At 42.2% G+C, this 19,506-nt stretch overlaps 1 protein-coding gene and 1 pseudogene across 1 annotated transcript in view; both read right to left on the reverse strand.

Annotated features, from left to right (window-relative positions):
- Positions 1-19,506, reverse strand: part of CMSS1 (cms1 ribosomal small subunit homolog) — a 452,794-nt gene that overhangs the window by 46,137 nt on the left and 387,151 nt on the right. The window lies entirely within an intron of this gene.
- On the reverse strand, positions 2,137-3,029 carry LOC142439002 (PC4 and SFRS1-interacting protein pseudogene; annotated as a pseudogene).

Here is a 19,506-nt window from a genome sequence, read left to right on the forward strand (position 1 = left end):
CCGTACTGACACGACATAGGATTTCTGAGACTGTCAGTCTTTATGTCAGCAGACAGCCTCGTCTTTCTCATGTGGGGTGGTAGGTGGGTTTGAACCTCTGGCCCAATACCTAAGACAGCACCACCAGGGTTCCAAGTACAGGATACTATATAAATGAACAGTCAGAAAATATTTAAATATCAAAACAAATAGAGAATTTGATTATAAAATGTAAGTAAAGAAAATCTCCCATAAAGAAAGACAAATAGAGAAGATAGTTAAGAAGATTAGAGAACCATCCCAAAAGATTCAATATTTCAATATAAGGTATTACAGAAAAAATAGCTCACATAACACAGTGGGAGAAGTCATTATCAAAGGGAAAAAATACAATGAAAAAATTTCTGGAATGGTGAAGAAAGCTGATGGTGCCCAGATATCAAAAGATACAGCATCTGGGGGTCTTACAGGCTTGAAGGTAAACAAACAGCCATCTAGCTGAGAAGCAATAAAGCCCACATGGAAGAAGCACACCAGCCTGTGTGATCACGAGGTGTTGAAGGGATCAGGTATCAGGCATCAAGGAACAAAAAAATCATATCATTGTGAATGAGGGGGAGTCGCGGGTAGGAGATGCGCTAGTCAGGGTAGCAATGCTGAAACAAACAACTTTCCTCTAGTTCTTAAGTGCTTCCTCCTCATCCCCACTATCATGATCCCAATTCTACTTTACAAATATGGCTAGACCAGAGGATGGACACTGGTACAGATAGGAACTGGAAACACAGGGAATCTAGGACAGATGAACCCCTTAGGACCAGTTCTGAGAGTGGCAATACCAGGAGGGTAGAGCAAAGGTGGGGTAGAAGGGGGAACCGATTACAAGGCTCTACCATATAGCTTCCTCTCTGGGGGATGGATAACAGAAAAGTAGGTGAAAGGTAACATAGGACAGTGTAAGATATGACAAAATAATAATAATTTATAAATTATCAAGGGTTCACGAGAGAAGGGTAATGGGGAGGGAGGGAGAAAATGTGGAGCTGATATCAAGGGCTCCAGTAGAAAACAAATGTTTTGAGAATCATGAGAGCCACAAATGTACAAATGTGCTTGACACAATGGATGTATGTATGGATTGTGATAAGCGTTGTACGAGCCCCCAATAAAATGATTAAAAAACATCTGGAATATAAAATTCCAGATTGAAATCCCATCAGGTACCCAGTAAAATGAATAAGGAAAAAAAACCTGTATAAAGTTACATTATCATCAAATTTCAGAGCACACACACGCAAAAACAAACAAACAAACAAACAAACAAATAAAAACAAACCGCCAAACCTCAACCAAACTCAGTGCCATCGGCTCATCTCACCCCTATAGGACAGGAGAGAACTGCTCTTGTGGGTATCTGACTCTGTAACACTCTATGGAGTAGAAAGCTTCATCTTTCTCCTGAAGTGGTTTCAAACTGCTGATTGTGCAGGTAGCAGCCTAATGTGTGACCACGAACTGGGGGAAAGAATGGCGTCACATTTCTCAACAGCAACAATGAATTAATGCTGTGAACCATGCCCTAAAAGTATTTTTAAAAATTACTTGCCAGTTATATTTTTTTTGTGAAAAAAGCCAACTTTTTATTTTAAAATTTTGGTTAGTTTCATTTTTTTGTTTCTTAACAAGTCTACTGTTTAATTTCTCAGGATTTAAAAAAACAATATTTTAAAGAATTAACAACAAAGGAAGGTCAGGGTGAGGGCACTGCCCATTTCTCAGGGGTGTATAGCTACTCCAAGTTTAATACCCAGCTTCAAAACAAAATGTAGGTTTGTATTTTATAAATGAAATTATATGCACAATCACCACCTTCAGCTAAGCAGGTTATAACTCAAAATATACAAAGCTTCATTTTCAAGCTTGCTAATAACTGTGACAGGAATGATGGCTGACTTTAGTATGCAGTGTGTACCTTGCAGTAATTTTTAAAACCATCATGACACAGTCATAATGCCATTTATAAGGAAGCCCTCACTTTAGAGTCTGGAACATTCTTCCATCAGGGGGAGGGGAAATTCAGTCCAATGAGTCTGTCTGAAGATCTTCATCTCTTGTTTGCTCCACTGGTACTCTCTTTTCAGTAACTGGATTAATGTGCTAAGTCTCCATTTGCGCCTCCTGCTTGCGTTTCCCGTCTGTAGCTTCCTTCTCACGCTGCCCTTTCAGCACGTTCCTCCGGGAAGCAGTCGGAAAGCTCCGTCCACCTTTTCTCTTCCTTTCACCTTCTTGATCATCCCCTTCTTCTTGATCATACCCTGCTTTGGGTATATTTTTCCGTTTTGATTCTACTTCTTTCTTCCCTTCTTTTTTGTCTGGCTCTTTTCTTGGTTTATCTTCTTCCTTTTGGCCCTCTTCTTCCTTTTTCAGTTGCTTTTCCTCGTGCCCTTTTTTCTTACTTTTCTCTTCATCGGTTCCCATGTCACTCTCTGAAGGGCAAGGCGATTTTACCATTTTGGGTCTGCCTCGTGGTTTGGGAATCTTGACTTCTGTAGCTGCAGGCCGTCCTCTCTTTGGACTTGCTTTCGGATGGACGGATGCTCCGGCTGGTGACCGGCTCCACTTTCCTCGCTTTCTCTGTGCTTTCCTGCCTTCCTCTCTCTCCCTCTTCTGGCAGCTTTCGGGGTAGTTCTGTCAATTCCTGTAGTCACATCCTCACTGCTGCCCTTCGCTTCCCGGTCAGAATCCTCCTTGGAAACTAGACGAGTTTCCTTTCCTTCGGTGTCAACATCAGAAGATGTGGTAGATTGCTTCGTCGAGGCCTGCTGACTTGAAAATTTCACTTTTGGGTTGTTATCTATTTCCCATAAACCTTCATTAAAACCTTTTCGTTTATTTGGTCTGCCACATTTTTCCTTATTTTCAGAGTAAGGAAATATATCTTTTGGGCCTAGAAGCGCAGTCTCCTGAGTTCCAAAAAAGAGCATGGGTAGTTTGTTTGTGGGTGGCTTGACAGCTCCATCAGGAACTTCATCTACATGGTTGAGAAGCATAAGGGTACCCTTTTATATCTCTTCCAATACTTCTAGTTCAAGCAAAGACCGAGCTTCAAATGCTACCCTATCTGGGTCTCTTCCCTCCATTCCGCGCCACGGCTGACAGCACTGCCAGTTACATTTTCATACATAGCCAAACTACTTACCAATCAAGTGGGCGACTAGAATAGATATTTTCATCTATGTAAGGTATCAAAATTTTCCTCCCTGCCAGATACTGAAGACTGTGCTACAGAAGCCCAAGGGGCTACCTTAAGAAGAAGGAACATACTGCGTTCAACAAGTATCCAACACAAGACAACTGAAGGGGATACTTCAGAGAAGTCTCAGGGGCTCAGCCAGTCGCAGAATAACCAGTTTAGAACAGGGTCAGAGCATGGGGATCAACAAGAAAGAGAACGATAGATGTACTTGAGCACATAGAGAATGCTATTCATGGGCATGGGGCAGAGAAGTGGAAACACAAGGAAACAATTAAAAGTAGGAACACAACAAGCGAGAAAAATGAAGAGATGAGGGAATTAGTAACGACATGTAAATTGAGAGAGATAAGAAAAGATAGATGATCACAGCTTATCCTTTTCTAGTTGTATCCCTATGGTCAGCATAATGTAAGAGTGATGACTACTTTTACCAAAAGTGTGATCTTATGGTGTTGGCAGAGGAGGTAGGGATTGAAGAGGGACTACGGGCAGATGGAGAATGGGTCACCATATACCATGTCAGGAAACAGCAGCACAAAGTACAACGTGGTAAGTAAGGAAAGCGGCTCCGAGAAGTTGACGGCGACTACCTCCAGGAAAGAGCCCGGGGGTGGGGGGTGGGGCAGGGTGGGCAAGGGGATGGCCTTCCTTTTCATGAAAAAAGGACGTCATGCCTGGGTTTTAAAATGGTGTATATCAGCTTTCCCCCAGATCCTGGATGCTTCCACCCCCCAACTACCATGATCCGAATTCTACCTTGCAGGACTGGATAGGGCAGAGATTGTACACTGGTGCATATGGGAGCTGGAGGCACAGGGAATCCAGGGTGGACATACCTTCAGGACCAGGGGTGTGAGGGGCGATACTGGGAGAGTGGAGGGTGAGTGGGTTGGAAAGGGGGAACTGATTAAAAGGATCCATATGTGACCTCCTCCCTGGGAGATGGACAGCAGAGAAGGGGGGAAGGGAGACTCTAGATAGGGCAAGATATGACAAAATAACAATCTGTGGATTATCAAGGGCTCATGAGGGAGGGGGAAAAAAAAGAGGACCTGATGCAAAGGGCTTAAGTGGAGAGCAAATGCTTTGAGAATGATTGGGGCAGGGAATGTATGGATGTGTTTTATACAATTGATGTATGTATATGAATGGATTGTGATAAGAGTTGTATGAGCCCCTAATAAAATGTAAAAAAAGAAAAGGAAAAAAAAAAAGAAAATGATTAGGGCAAAGAATGTACAGATGTGCTTTATACAATTTATGTATGTATATGTATTGATTGTGATAAGAGTTGCATGAGCCCCTAATAAAAAGTTTTTTTTTTAATGGTGTATATCGATTACTTTGGTTAAAAATAAAAATATTGAAATTGCCATAACGAACGTGCTCATATAAAAGTGGAACTTTTTAGTGCCTTTTCTACATGGTCAAATGTTAGTCAACATACATTCGCCAGAATGACTAACATTTAAAAGATCAGTAGCTCCAAATGTCAGCAAGCATACGATGCAAACAAAACTCTCATATACTGATGGTGACTGTACAAAAAGTACAGTCATTTTGGGGGAAATGTTTGTCATTTTTATAAAACTATACGTGACTTAGCAATAACACCCCTACATATTTTCCCAAGAGAAAACAAAATACATGTTCACAAAATGAAAAATGCATGCATGTACATTGAAGATTTATTTGTGGTAGCTCCAATCCGGAAATAACCCATGTGTCTTTCAAGAACATAACAGATAAACCAGCTGTGGCATATTCATACAATAGCATTTTACTCACTAATATAAAAGAATGCCGAACTATCAATAAATATGGGTGAATATTTATTGAATATATTGAATGAAAGAAGCTATAAATAAAAGAGTCTATATTGTGTGATTTCATTTATATGAAGTTCTAGAAGAGGCAAAACTCAATTCTAGGAAAAGTATCAGAACCAGTGGTTGTCGCTATAATGAGGGACTTGACATGGGAATCACTGGGGAGAGGTACGAAAGGGTTCTGGAGTGATACTATGTTCTTTTTCTTGATGGGGCTTGTGTTTTAGAGTTCTATTCATTTTTGAAAATTCACAACTGGCACACTCAACATTTGTGCATTTTACTGTATGCTAACTCATAAAGAGCACTTTAAAACAAATACTGACTTTTAGCTAATGCTAAAGTGTCTGTGGATGGAATCTGCTGATTTAGCAAATGTGTAAAAATTAAGATGGGTTAATGAATGGATACTGTGCCTTGAACACAGTGTTACAAAATTTGGGGATTTTGAAGGCATTATGATTGAGAGCTAGCAGAAAGTGAGAAAAATCTTTGAAACTGGAGAAAAGTAGGATCTTTTTTAATGGTAGAAAGTTTAGGATTATGACTGTCTGCTGTCATGTGGAAGTTAGAAAATATGCCTAATGAAATGAGTTCTCTAGCTAAGGAGCTTTCCAAGTAATGTTAAAGATGCCACTTGGTTCACTTGGGTACAGGTCAAGTCACAATGAGTTACTGTTAAAGTTTAAGGTGGTGCTAGAACAATTTTGTTAAGACTTCAGAGAAAAAAGGCAGCGCCTCAGCATTCCACTCAATAACTTAAAAGAAGAGGGAGACTTGCCGTCTTTAAACAAAATGCTTCTTCTAGGAAATGTAGGGCTATCATCCCTTGTTTGTCTCAGCAGGGGCCAAATATAGAAAAAAAAAGACCCATCTAGAAAAACGTGTGGGTAGGACTTTTGCCTAATGGACTAGGAGTAATGGAGGAGGCCTAGAAAGTTCTTAATAGACATATATGCAGTAACACCTCTAGTTTGGATTGGAGAGATCAGCTGCAAGCCAGTGATACATCTCCAAAAAGCGAAAAACCATAGAGAATTATTGTATTGCCTAGAGGTTTAATTAAAAAAAAAAACTTACAACATTTACTCTGCTGGATTTCAGAGTGGCTATGGATCAACAACTCCTTTATATCCCATGCTTTCCATCTTTTAAATACAAATACCTGTAGAGATCATCTATGTTTGCCCCAGAATTGTAGGTTGGATATCTGGTAGTGGTAGTGGTCGTGGTAATGGTGGGGCATAATTTGCCCACTTAATTTCACAGGTTGCAATACGATGTTCTCAAAGAGCCATGCTTAAGGAACTAGACTTGAGGACCTTCAACGGCATGTGGATTTCATTTAGATGATGAGATTTTGGGCACTGTGTTGAACTGTTCAGGAAACATTTTGCAACCCTTGAGAGACAGAGATGCAGAGTGGATATATTCTGCATATGCCAGAGGGCAGAATGTGGCTAGCCAGACTTCAAGATCATTCTCAATGGCCCCAGTCTCCTAGTATCCATGGCTTGATATAATCTTTTGAGTGTGAATTGGATTTAGTGACCTGCATCTAACCAAGAGAATATGGCATAAGTGTGGAGACATCACTTGTGAAATCAGATTATCAAAGACTATGGCTCCAGCCCTAAGCCTGCCGCAGCCCGCCCCAGCCACCCCAGGAGACAGCACAGTGGCCTGAGCCTCCACACAATAAGGTTACTCCTGTCTCCCAGAAGCATGGGGCCTATGAAAGGATCAAGGAAAAATCAACAGACCACATCACTCCCAACAAAAAAACCAGAGAAACGAGGCACTTTAACAGACCTAACGTCACTCATAGAAGAAACAGATATAGATCAGCCACAAAAGGAAATCTTCAGAACTCTGCTTGCAGTAATACAGGAGCTTAGAGAAGCAAACCAAAATAAGGACGCAACGATAGAGGGGATGAAATGCACAATAGAGGGGATGAAGTGTACAATAGAGGGGATGAATACTATCCACCAAAAGGAACTGCAGAAACTAACAGAGGAGGTAGCAGAGGCCACACAAAAGGTCACAGAAGCTATATCTAGGCTTGAGGAGGCTGAGAACCGTATCAGTGAACTCGAGGACGCTCAAACCAAATGAAGCAAGCGAGAAAAACAATCAGATAGGAAAATTAAAGAAACAGAAGACAGCCTGAGATCAATGACAGATGCTATGAAGAGGAATAATATTCGAATAATCGGTCTACCGGAACACAACATAACACACAAATCGACTGCCAAGATAGCAAAGGAATTTCTGGAAGAAAATTTCCCCAACCTAACAAAGGAGAATCCGACTCTCATACAGGAAGCAGAGAGGACGCCGGCTAAGCTAAACACCAAGAAGAACACTCCAAGACATATAATTGTAAAATTATCCAACTTAGAGGAAAAAGAGAAAATTTTACGAGCATCAAGAGAAAGGAAGACAGTCACATACAAAGGAGCGCAGGTAAGAATATGCTCAGACTTATCAACAGAAACCATGAAGAGGAGGAGAGAATGGAGCAACATCTTCCAAAAACTGAAAGATAAAAATGCCTCCCCCAGAATCCTATACCCTGCCAAGTTATCCATTAAGATAGAGGGTAAGATAAGGGTCTTCCAGGACAAGGAAGAACTCAAAAAATATACTGCAAGTCACCCGACCCTGCAGAACATACTGGCTGACTCACTATGGCCAGAAGATCAAGCTCCAACTAGAACCACCAGGAGACCACCATATAGCCCATCTCCATCTAGAAGCCAACATGCCAGCAACACGTACCAGGACAACACGGTCTCAGATGGAAAAGAGGACAGGATAGAAACCCTCCACTCAAACGCAGTACACTGATATGAAGGAAGATAGGTAAAGACGCAAAACACAAAACAGAATATGGCAACCATGAAGCCAGAGATTGTAATAATCACTTTGAATACAAATGGGCTCAATTCATATGTTAAAAGAAAGCAGCTGGAGGATTGGATTAGAAAACATAACCCATCAATCTGCTGCCTGCAAGAGACACACCTTAAGCAAGCAGACAAGCATATGCTGAGAATAAAGGGCTGGAAGAAAGTTTACCAAGCAAATGGTAACTCCAAGAAGGCAGGAGTGGCTATCTTAATCTCCGACAAAATGGATCTCAAGATCCAAAACATAAAAAGAGACAAAGAGGGACATTACATAATGCTCAAAGGCTCAGTAAACCAGGAAGCACTTAGCATACTGAATATTTACGCACATAATAATAACACGGCAAATTTCGTCAAACAAACTATTAAAAAAATGACAGAAGAAATCACGGAAACAACAATAGTGGGGGACTTCAACACTCCACTATCAGAGAAAGACAGGTCACAGGGAAAGAAGCTCAGCAAAGAGGCCAGAGAGCTAAGCAATGTAATTAGGCAACAGGGTCTGATAGACATCTATAGAGCCTTTCATCCAAAAGCAAAAGGTTTCACATTCTTCTCCAATCCACACGGATCTTTCTCAAGAATAGATCACATGCTGGGACACAAGGCCAGCCTGAGTAAATTCAAACACATAGATATTATCCAGACGTCTTTCTCAGACCACCATGCCATAAAGCTGGAGATTAATAGGAGGGCACCCAGAAAAGCAAGGGCCACCAATTGGAGAATAAACAACGATCTCCTGCGACATGAATGGGTTAAGGTCCAGATCAGAGACGATATCAGGAAGTTTGTAGAAACTAATGAGAACGAGCATACAACATATCAAAACTTATGGGACACTGCAAAGGCAGTTATCAGAGATAGCTTGATATCACTGAATGCATATATGAAAAAAGAAGAAAGGCGTATGACAGATATGTTAACACAAAACCTCCAACAACTAGAACAGAGTCAACAGAACTACCCCTCCAATAGCAAGAGAAAAGAAATAATAAAAATCAGGGCGGAGTTAAACCAGTGGGAAGACAAAAGAACAATGCAAAGGATTAACGCAACTAGAAGCTGGTTTTATGAACGAATTAATAAAATTGACACTCCCCTGGCAAAGCTTACCAAAGATAGAAAGGAGCAATCATCAATAGCCAGGATGAGGGATGAATCGGGGGCAATAACAACAGACCCCAATGAGATAAAAAGGATAATCATAAAGTACTATGAAGGTTTGTATTCTAATGAATTCAGAAACCTAGAAGACATGGATAAATATTTAGAAAAACAATCTATCCCTAGATTATCTGAGACAGAGATCAAGAACCTCAACAAACCCATAGCAAAGGAAGAAATAGAGCGTGTCATCAAAAACTTACCAAGGAAAAAGGCCCCAGGGCCAGATGGCTACACAGCAGAATTTTACCAAACATTCAGGGAAGAGCTGACACCGATCCTCCACAAAGTATTCCATAACATAGAAAAGAACGGCAAGCTCCCAAACTCATTTTACGAAGCCAGCATTACTTTGATACCCAAACAGGGAAAAGACCCCACAGGTGTAGAGAATTGTAGACCAATATCTCTAATGAACATAGATGCAAAAATCCTTAACAAAATATTGGCCAATAGAATACAAAGGAACATCAAACATATCATTCACCATGACCAAGTAGGATTCATCCCAGCGATGCAGGGATGGTTTAACATCCGAAAATCCATCAATATCATACACCACATCGAGAAGAAAAAGGATAAAAACCATATGATAATATCCATAGATGCAGAAAAAGCATTTGACAACATCCAGCACCCATTCCTAATCAAAACACTCATGAAGATAGGATTGGAAGGTAAGTTCCTCAAGCTCATACAAGCTATCTATGAAAGACCAACAGCCAACATCATAGTCAATGGAGAAAAGACAAGAACAATACCACTGAAAAAGGGTACAAGACAAGGATGCCCCCTGTCCCCTCTTCTATTCAATATCGTTTTGGAGGTTCTGGCTAACAACATAAGACAGCGGAAGGACATCAAAGGGATCCAGTTGGGAGAGGAGGAGGTGAAACTATCGTTATTTGCAGATGACATGATCCTATACATTGAAGACCCCCATAACTCCACAGTTGGCTTACAGCAATGGAGGAATACGGAAGAGTAGCAGGATACAAGATCAATAAACAGAAGTCGGTAGGGTTTCTATACACATCGGACAGGGCCAGGGAAGAGGCGATTAAGAGGGAAGTACCCTTCACAGTAGCCAAGAACAAACTGAAATACCTAGGAATATATTTAACAAAAAATACTAAAGACCTTTATAAGCATAATTAGAAAACCCTATTACAGGAAACCAAAAGTGACCTTCACAAATGGATGACCCTCCCCTGCTCATGGTTAGGTAGGCTGAACATAGTAAAGATGACAGTTCTTCCTAAAGCACTCTACAAGTTCAATGCTATACCAATCCAATTACCATCAACCTTCTTCAAAGAATTGGAAAAACTGACCACCAACTTCATATGGAGAGGGAAGAAACCCAGAATTAGCAGAGAACTCCTCAAGAAGAAGGACACAATTGGAGGACTCGCCCTGCCTGATTTTAATGCCTACTACACAGCTACAGTGGTCAAAACAGCATGGTACTGGCACAATGATAGACACTCAGACCAGTGGAAAAGAATAGAAAGCCCAGGAGTAAAATCATCAGCATATAGACAACTGATCTTCGACAAGGGTCCCAAAAACGTCAAGTGGGAAGCAGATGCCCTCTTTAATAAGTGGTGCTGGAAACAATGGATATCCACATGTAGAAAGTTGAAAAAAGACATCTACCTCACCCCATGCACAAGAATACACTCAAGGTGGATCACAGATCTAGAAGTCAAACCCCAAACCATCAGGACCATTAAGGAGGGAATCGGGACTAATCTCAGAGCACTGGCCCAGGGAGCACATAGGCTCACTGCAACAGGGAAGGGGACACACACAGGTGATCTGGAAATCGACAAATGGGATCTAATAAGAATAAAACACCTGTGCACCTCGAAAGACTTTGCCAAGAGGGTGACAAGGCAACCCACAGACTGGGAGAAGATTTTTAGTAATGACACGTCAGACAAAGGGCTCATTACTAAAATCTACAACACTATCATGACCTGCAAAAAGAGGAAAACAGTTAACCCCCTAAGGAAGTGGGCAAAAGAAATGAGAAGAACTTTCACTAGAGAGGAGATCAATATGGCCAATAAATATATGAGAAAGTGCTCGAAGTCCCTTGCCATAGAGAAATGCAAATCAAAACAACCATGAGATACCACCTAACACCCCTGAGGCTAGCCCAGATCAGTAAATCAGAGAGCAACAAGTGTTGGAGGGGCTGTGGTGAAGTAGGAACCCTCCTCCACTGCTGGTGGTCGTGCAGATTTGTACAGACACTGTGGAAAGCAATCTGGCGATACCTAAAGAAAATGGAAATTGATCTACCTTACGACCCAGCCATCCCTCTACTGGACATATACCCAGTTTATTGCGGCACAATTCACAATAGCAAAGACTTGGAAACAGCCTAAGTTTCCATCGATAGACGAGTGGATTAGCAAACTTTGGCACATACACACAATGGAGTATTATGCAGCACTGAAAAGCACAGATGAGCACATGAAACACGTTATTTCATGGGAAGAGCTGGAAGGAATTATGTTAAGCGAGGTAAGCCAGACCCAAAGGGACAGGTACAATATGAGTCCCCTGAGGTAAGTACAATCAGCATGACAGAAATAGAAGAAAAAACATCCATACCACAATAAACGGGAGGAAGCATAGATAGTTGGAGGGAGGACAGGCCACACCTAGGGAGGTGCATGAGAGCCCAGCATAAAGAATGAGTAGTGGGGTAGAGAGAGGGAGAACCGGGAGGGGAAGAATCTGAATGGATGGTATGGGGGGGGGGGCAGGGTACTAACCCACCCGGGGGAGAGTATCGGTTGTGTCCCCACAGATCTGGAACATGCATACGGACCCCAACACGACACACCAAACAAGGAGGGCAACGCAAAGTACAGAGGTCTACACAAAGAGGCTGGACGACAAGCCGGCCCAAACCAGAATTAGGCTGACCCCCACACTCGAAGGGAATACCACAGAAAACAAAAATAGATCGTCTGGAGTCGGAAAGGAACTGACCCACCACACCACATCCAGAAGGAAGCTGAAACAAAAGAAGGAGAAAGGACGTAGTGGAGTACACCTGGGTCCACCAAGCCCAAAGTCAATAGACCAGCTAGAAGGGCCCGTCATACAGAGAGGACCATTCAGCTGACCACACTACGAGATATGACATCCTGCACCAACACATGGCCCTACATGGGACAGTACCTGAGACACAATGGGGGAAGGGCGACTGAGCTGACACCGCCACACTGAGGCAAACACTGGGGGCGTGCAATGGAGCAGCGGAGGAAGCAGAGCAGAGGGAGCCCGAGGGAGTATAAAGGATGGTCTACAGGCCAACGAAAGGACCTTGAACTACTAGCAATTTTTCTTTTAATATTTGCTATCTTTTTGCTTAGTCTTTTTAAATTTGTTTTCTTTTTTACCTTGTAAATTTTGTATATTAGTGGCTTTTCTGCTTATCAGCGTGTCGATGTTGCTTCTGTCAAAGCCATGTTCTTATGGGCCACTTGGGTACAGTCAAAGTCATATCCATTTGTATGCACATATTACTATGTCAGCAGGTCCACCTAGACAAGATAGGCTGGACAAATAATGAGAGAAGAAAACAACAGGACCAACGGTCCTGGAGGGACATGAGAGCGTGGGAGGTAGGGGAAGGGAGGAGGTGTCGCCCAACACAGAAACAAGGGAAAAGCGAATGGTTCTAAACCAGAGGAGGGAGGGGAGGGGAGGACTGGAAGGGAGTGACCAAGAGCAAGGTAACTGAGAGGAACTACTGAATCCAGAATGAAGGCCAAACATGGTAATGGGTCGGGAGGAAAGCGAAAGGAAATAGAGGAAAGGAGTAGGAGGCAAAGTGCATACAGAGAAGCCTAAATACAGACATGTACATATGTAAATATATTTATGTTTATGGGGGCAATAGATTTATATGCATATATTTATAGGTTCAGTAGTAGGGTAGCAGATGGACATTGGGCCTCCTCATGCATAATCCCCCAATACAATAGCACCTCGCCCTGCTAAGCAGCCATTGCAGGATACCCATCTTCCCGACATGATCACTGAAGACAGCCGTGTGTGTAAGCAAATGTGGTGAAGAAAGCGGATGGTGCCCGGCTATCAAAAAAAGATATAGCGTCTGGGGTCTTAAAGGCTTGAAGGCAAATAAGCGGCCATCTAGCTCAGAAGCAACAAAGCCCACAGAGAAGAAGCACACGGCCTAAGCGAACACAAGGTGTTGAATGGACCATGTAGCAGATACAAAGGAACAAAAACAATCATTGTGTGATCACCTTCCTCACATAATGGCTGAAGACGAAAGTGTGCATAAGCAAGTGTGGTGAAGAAGGCGGATGGTGCCCGGCTACTGAGAGATATAGCGTCTGGGGACTTAAAGGCTTGAAAGCAAACAAGCGGCCATCTAGCCCAGAAGCAACCGAGCCCACACGGAAGCAGCACACCAACATAGGTGACCATGAAGGACAGAGGAGGCCAGGTCTCCAACATCAAAAGTGAGGTGGTGGTGAGAATCACATCACCGTGAAAGAGGGGGAGTGCATGATGGGGACCCAATGCCCACCTGTAGAGAGCTGAACACCCCTTCAAGAGGGGTAGGGAGGAGGAGATGGGCCACACAGGGTTCAGTGTAACAACAATGAAACTCAAAACCTTCCTCTAGTTCCTGAACGCTTCCTCCCCTCCCAATCATCATGACCCCAATCCTACGTTGCCTTGCGGACCTGGTTGTACCAGAGGATGTACAGCGGTGCAGTGGGGATCTGGAGGCACAGGGAATCTAGGAAAGACGAACCCTTCAACACCAGCGGTGGGAGAGGCGACACCAGGAGGGAAGGGCATGTAGAAAGGGAGAACTGATCTCGGAGATCTATGTGTAACCTCCTCTCTGGGAGATTGTCAAGGGGGAGGCGGGTGAGGGGAGACGCCGGGGAGTGTAAGATAAGATATAATAATTATTTATAAACTATCAAGGGACCAGGGGTGGGATCGGGGAGGGAGGGGGATGGGGGAAAAAAAGGGAAACCGAGCTGATTCCAGGAACCCAAGTGGAAGGTGAATTATGAGAGTGCCGAGTGCATCGAATGTATAAGGGTGCTTTGCTCATTTGATGTACGCACAGATTGTGATAAGAGCCTTATGAGCCCCAATAAAAAGATTTAAAAAAAAAAGAAAGAAAATGATTAGGGCAAAAAATGTATGGATGTGCTTTATACAATTGATGTATGTATATGTATATGTATGGATTGTGATAAGAGTTGTATGAGCCCCTAATAAAATGTAAAAAAAAAAAAGACTATGGCTCTTGGGTAGAATTAAAAGACATCATGCGGAGTGAAATTAGGCAACCACAAAAGGGCAGGTATTTTTACGAGACCACTGTGATTTTATTTTTTAATCAAGAAAGGCTTATATACCAAAAGAACACACTGATGATTACCAGTGGTGGAAGGGAAGGAGAAAAGGGAAGGTCATATCCAACAAGTACAAGGGGGTGGGGTGGGGAAGATGGATGGAACTAGGTCAAGTCTTGGGAGATTGGATAAACTGTTGAATACAAAAAGAATGATCTAACCTGTAGCTACATAATTCACAATAAAAGGCTTTAACAGATAGATAGATCCAAGTCATAATAAAAAGCTACAAGAAATCACTCATTCAACAATAGCTAGATAGACTCTGTCTTGAGTCCTCTGGCTTGCTCTTCTTGCATTATCCAGCCTAGGGGAAGCCAGCTGCCACATCGTGGGACAAACTATGAATGAGAAGTAGCTCACACGGGGGACAGTTAGAACCTGTCCCCCACAAACAAAACTTCAGCTAAGTAATGAATGGTCTCTTCCCACTTGTGGCCCTAACCTCGGCCCATGACATAACGGTGCTTGATGTTAGATGTACAGGTAGAGGCACCAATCTGGCAAGACTGTGAGAAAACAAAAACTACTGTTTTAAGAGGCTACATTTTGTGGATTTTATTCCAAAACCATAGATTGATGCACAGAGTAACCAAATGGAGAGATGGGCCTGGGGAGGAAGAAGACCCTTTCAGGATTGGCTAGTTCTCTTTTCTCTTTGCAAAGGCCAAGATTATTATTAGAGAGACGGAGTGGGAGGAAGGCCTGGGATGTAAAACAATCAGTGTTGCGATAAGGGAATGGCAAGAAGATACAGTGGTAGAGAGTGAATGAGGAGGGAAAAGGGATAACTACTTGATGCAAATTCCTTTCCGGTCCAGAAATATCAACAAATGGCTAGCTGAAGAAAAAAGTGCAGTGTGGTCTCCAAGCAAGGAAGGATAGGTCATGGAACCACCAAAGGCTACTGACATCATGGAGGCATCAAGACAAAGTCATGAAATCCCTCGTAAGGGATTTTATTCTGGGAACCATAATTACAGAGTCACTATGGCTGGCTCTGAAACAGCTAGTGCCGTGGAGGGAAAGGGATGATGTCATCTCTAGGAGTAGGGAAATTCATCATTTACTTTGGAAGCAATATCTGGAAAAAATACTGCTGGCAAATCTTTATACTTACTTATTAAGCAGGACAAGATGATTATTTAGATGTGAAGTGGTTCTAAAGATGATGTACTTGTATGGATACTTTTTTTATAGTTATAAATTTGTTGCTTGAAATACTGGACAGATTAGAGGATGCACTACGTCACACAAATGTGAGGCCCAGCTGTAGCAAAGAAAGGATACAAAAACCTCAAAATGTGGTGAAATTGGAGCCTAAGTGGATAGTACACCTGGGAGCACATGGCCAGGCAGCTTGTGGGCACGCAGGAAGAAACACTTGAGAATCAACAAAGCAACTACGCAAATTTAAAAACAGAACAAAACAAAATCACAAGAAAAAGATTTAAATCAGCTGAAAAGAAACATTTTCTCTTTTAAAAATTTTCTTTCTCTTTAATCCAAGGAAAACAAGTCATCACTTAAAAAAAAAAAACAAACAAAAAATATTCAGTCATGTCTACCAAATAACAGGGTGTTAGAACCTGTTCCCCCCAAACAAAACTTAAGCTCATTGCTGTCATGTTTATTACAACTCCTAGTGACCCTACTGGGTAGAGTAGAACTGCCCCTCTGGGTGGTGAAGGCTGTACATCTTTATGGAGGTAAGCCGCCTCATCTTTTTCTTGTGGAGTGCACTAGTAGGCTTGCACCTCTAATACACTGGTGAACCCCCTCTGGCCATGGACCAGGGATGTGAATGGCCTTGCTGTCATGCAGAGTGCACTGGAAAGTGGATTGTTACAGATGCAGTTAGGTTAAAATTTAGCACCCTATGGATAACTTGATCTCCCTTATGATTCATTTAAATACTAGCTAGTTTTTAATATTTTCAGTTTTAGCTTTTAATATTCTACTTTTAAAATTATTTTTGATTGAGGTTTTAATGTTTTGTTTTGTTATATATTTTTCCCTCTGTCTTACTTTTGTCTTTATTGCTTTATTGATATATAATTAATATACCATGCAGTTTGCCTATTAACCAATGCCTTTTCTTCTTTTCTCAAGTTATTTTATTTTTTAAATGAAAACCAACTCACTATTTATTGTTATTTTTGCCATTGATTTTGTTTTCTTTTTATAAATCATTTTATTGGGGACACTTACAACTCTTCTCACAATCCGTACATCCATCCATTGTGTCAAGCACATTTGTATATATATTGCCATCACCATTTTCAAAGCATTTTCTTTCAACTTGAGCCCTTGGTATCAGCTTCTTCATTTTTCATAATTCCTCTCTTATGAATCCTCGATAATTTATAAATTATTACTTTTTCATGTTTTGCACTGTCCGATGTCTCCATTTATCCCCTTGTCTGTTGTCTATCCCCCTGGGAGGGGGTTATAGATAGGTCATTGTGATCGGTTTCCCCTTTGTCCCCACACCTTCCCCTTACCCTCCTGGTATGGCTACTCTCAATATTGGTCCCGAGGAATTTATCTGTCCTGTATTCCCTGTGCTTCCAGCTCTTATCTGTATCCAGGAACATGCTCTGGTCTAGCTAGATTTGTTAGGTAGAATTATGGTCATGATAGTGGGGAGGGAGGAAGCATTAAAGAACTAGAGGAAAGCTGTATGTTTCATCAATAATATACTGAACCCTGACTGGCCCATCTTCTTCCCATGTCCCTTCTGTAAGGGTATGTCAATTGCCTACAGATGGGCTTTGGGCTTCCACCCACACTCCCTCCTCATTCACATTATGATTTTTTGCTCTGGGTCTTTGATGCCTGATACCTCCCTGATCCTATCAACATCTCATGAACACGCAGGCAGGTGTGCTTCTTCCACGTGGGCTTTGTTGCGTCTCAGCTAGATGGAAGCTTGTTTATCTTCAAGCCTTTAAGATCCCAGATGCTATATCTTTTGATAGCCGGGAACCATCAGCTTTCTTCACCACATTTGCTTATACACCCGCTTGGTCTTCAGCAATCTTGTCGGGAAAGTGAGCATCTCAGAATGCTGGATTATGAGAACAAAGTATTCTTGTATTGAGGGAGTACTTAAGTAGAAGTCCGATGTCCATCTGTTTCCTTATTACTAAACCTATAAATATAAGTACATAGAACAATTTTCTCATTGTCATATATATATTTACATGTGCACATGGCTATATTAGATCTCTACAGATGCCCTTTGCCTCCTAGTTCCTTTCTCTATTCCCTTTTACATCCCTCTTGTCCCACCATCATGTTCAGCCTTCATTTGGATTTCCGTAATTCCTCTAGGTTACACTGTCCTTGCTCAAGCCCTACCTAACCTCCTACACCCTCCTTGTAGTTGATTTTTCGGTCCCTTGTTGTTCCCTTATCCCTGGGTTTGTTAACACCCACTTCCTTTCCCCTGCCTCCCCCTCTGCCATTTCCCACCAGAACTGTCGTCCATTGTTTTCTCCTCTGGCTTGTTTATCCATCTATCTTATTTAGATAGACATGAAAAGACAATAATAATATGCACAAACACAAGAAAGACAAAAAGCAACAATAGAACATAAAACAACAGCTCCATCAACAACAAAAAAGCCAACAACAACAAAAAAAGGAAAGGCTATAAATAGTTCAAGGTCTATTTGTTGTCCTTTACAAGTGTTTTCTAGTCGTGTCTGATGGGGCACAATGCCCTGGCCCCACAGTCTATTTTTTGGTGTTCCCTGGGGACTTCATTGCTCTGCTCCCCTTGTTGTTCTGTTGCATGCCCTTAGTGTTTCCTCGGTGTGGTGGGGTCAGAGCGGGCACAATTCCTGCAGTATGTCTCCCGTGTTGTCCCCCATAGTGCTATGGGTCAGTGAGGGACGTCGTGTCTCACGATGGGGCCAGCCCTATGGTCTTCTCTGTGCATTGACTGCTCTGAGCAGAAATATTGTCCTCAGGGCTTTGCTCTTTTTTCTTCCCCCTCGTTTGCTCATGTGTGTTCTGATCAGACACATACCTCTCCTTGAGCTGTAGCTTCAGTTGTCCTCAGAAATGAGTTCCTCTGGAGGAGGAGGGCTGTTCACTTATTGGTAATGGGGCCGGATATATATATATATATATTCCCCCCCCCCCCTTGTTTCTGAACTCCAGGATAGTTAAGTTTCTAGAGACAGTAACTGGATTAATGGTTCTTTGGGGTTATGGCAGAGGAAGTTGGGGTGGATTGGGAAGCTAACAAGGATGAGTACAAAAACAAAGAAAATATTCTACAACTGTGGCGATGATTGTACAATGCGTCTTGATGTGATTGAACTGTTGAATTGTATATGTGAATTATATGCCAAAAAAAAAAATAAAAGTACTATGGACTACCAGTAGAACAAGCAAATCTGTCTTGGAAATAAGTACAGCCAGACTGTTCGTTAAAGGCAAGGACGGTGAGACTTTTTCTCATGTACTGTGGACATGTTGTCAGGAGAGACCAGTTCCTGGACAAGGACATCCTGCTTGGTGAAGTAACGGAGGAGCCCCAAAGAGGCAGGCCCTTGAAGAAATGGATTGCCACAGTTGGTACAACCACGGCCTCAAACATAAGCACAATTGTAAGGATGGCGCAGGCCTAGGCAGTGTTTTGTTCGGTTGCCCACAGGCTCCCTATGAGCTGGAGCTGACTCCATGGTACCTAACAACAACGTTACTGTGGAAACCACATAAATGACAAATACCTTTTCCTCACTTTCGGCCCACTTTTTCTCTTCTCCCTGTTGTTCTCTGCTATTTTTCTCACATGAGGGTTACAGGAAAGAAAATCCAAGGAGCAAGCAGATAAAAAGCAGGTAAATATTTAGCATTGCTGTTGGTCCCACCCATAAAAAGACAGTGAAAATGCAAGCTCCGGTGAGTTT

Source organism: Tenrec ecaudatus, chromosome 2 (assembly GCF_050624435.1).
Source record: "Tenrec ecaudatus isolate mTenEca1 chromosome 2, mTenEca1.hap1, whole genome shotgun sequence".
Classification (NCBI taxonomy): Eukaryota; Metazoa; Chordata; class Mammalia; order Afrosoricida; family Tenrecidae; genus Tenrec; species Tenrec ecaudatus.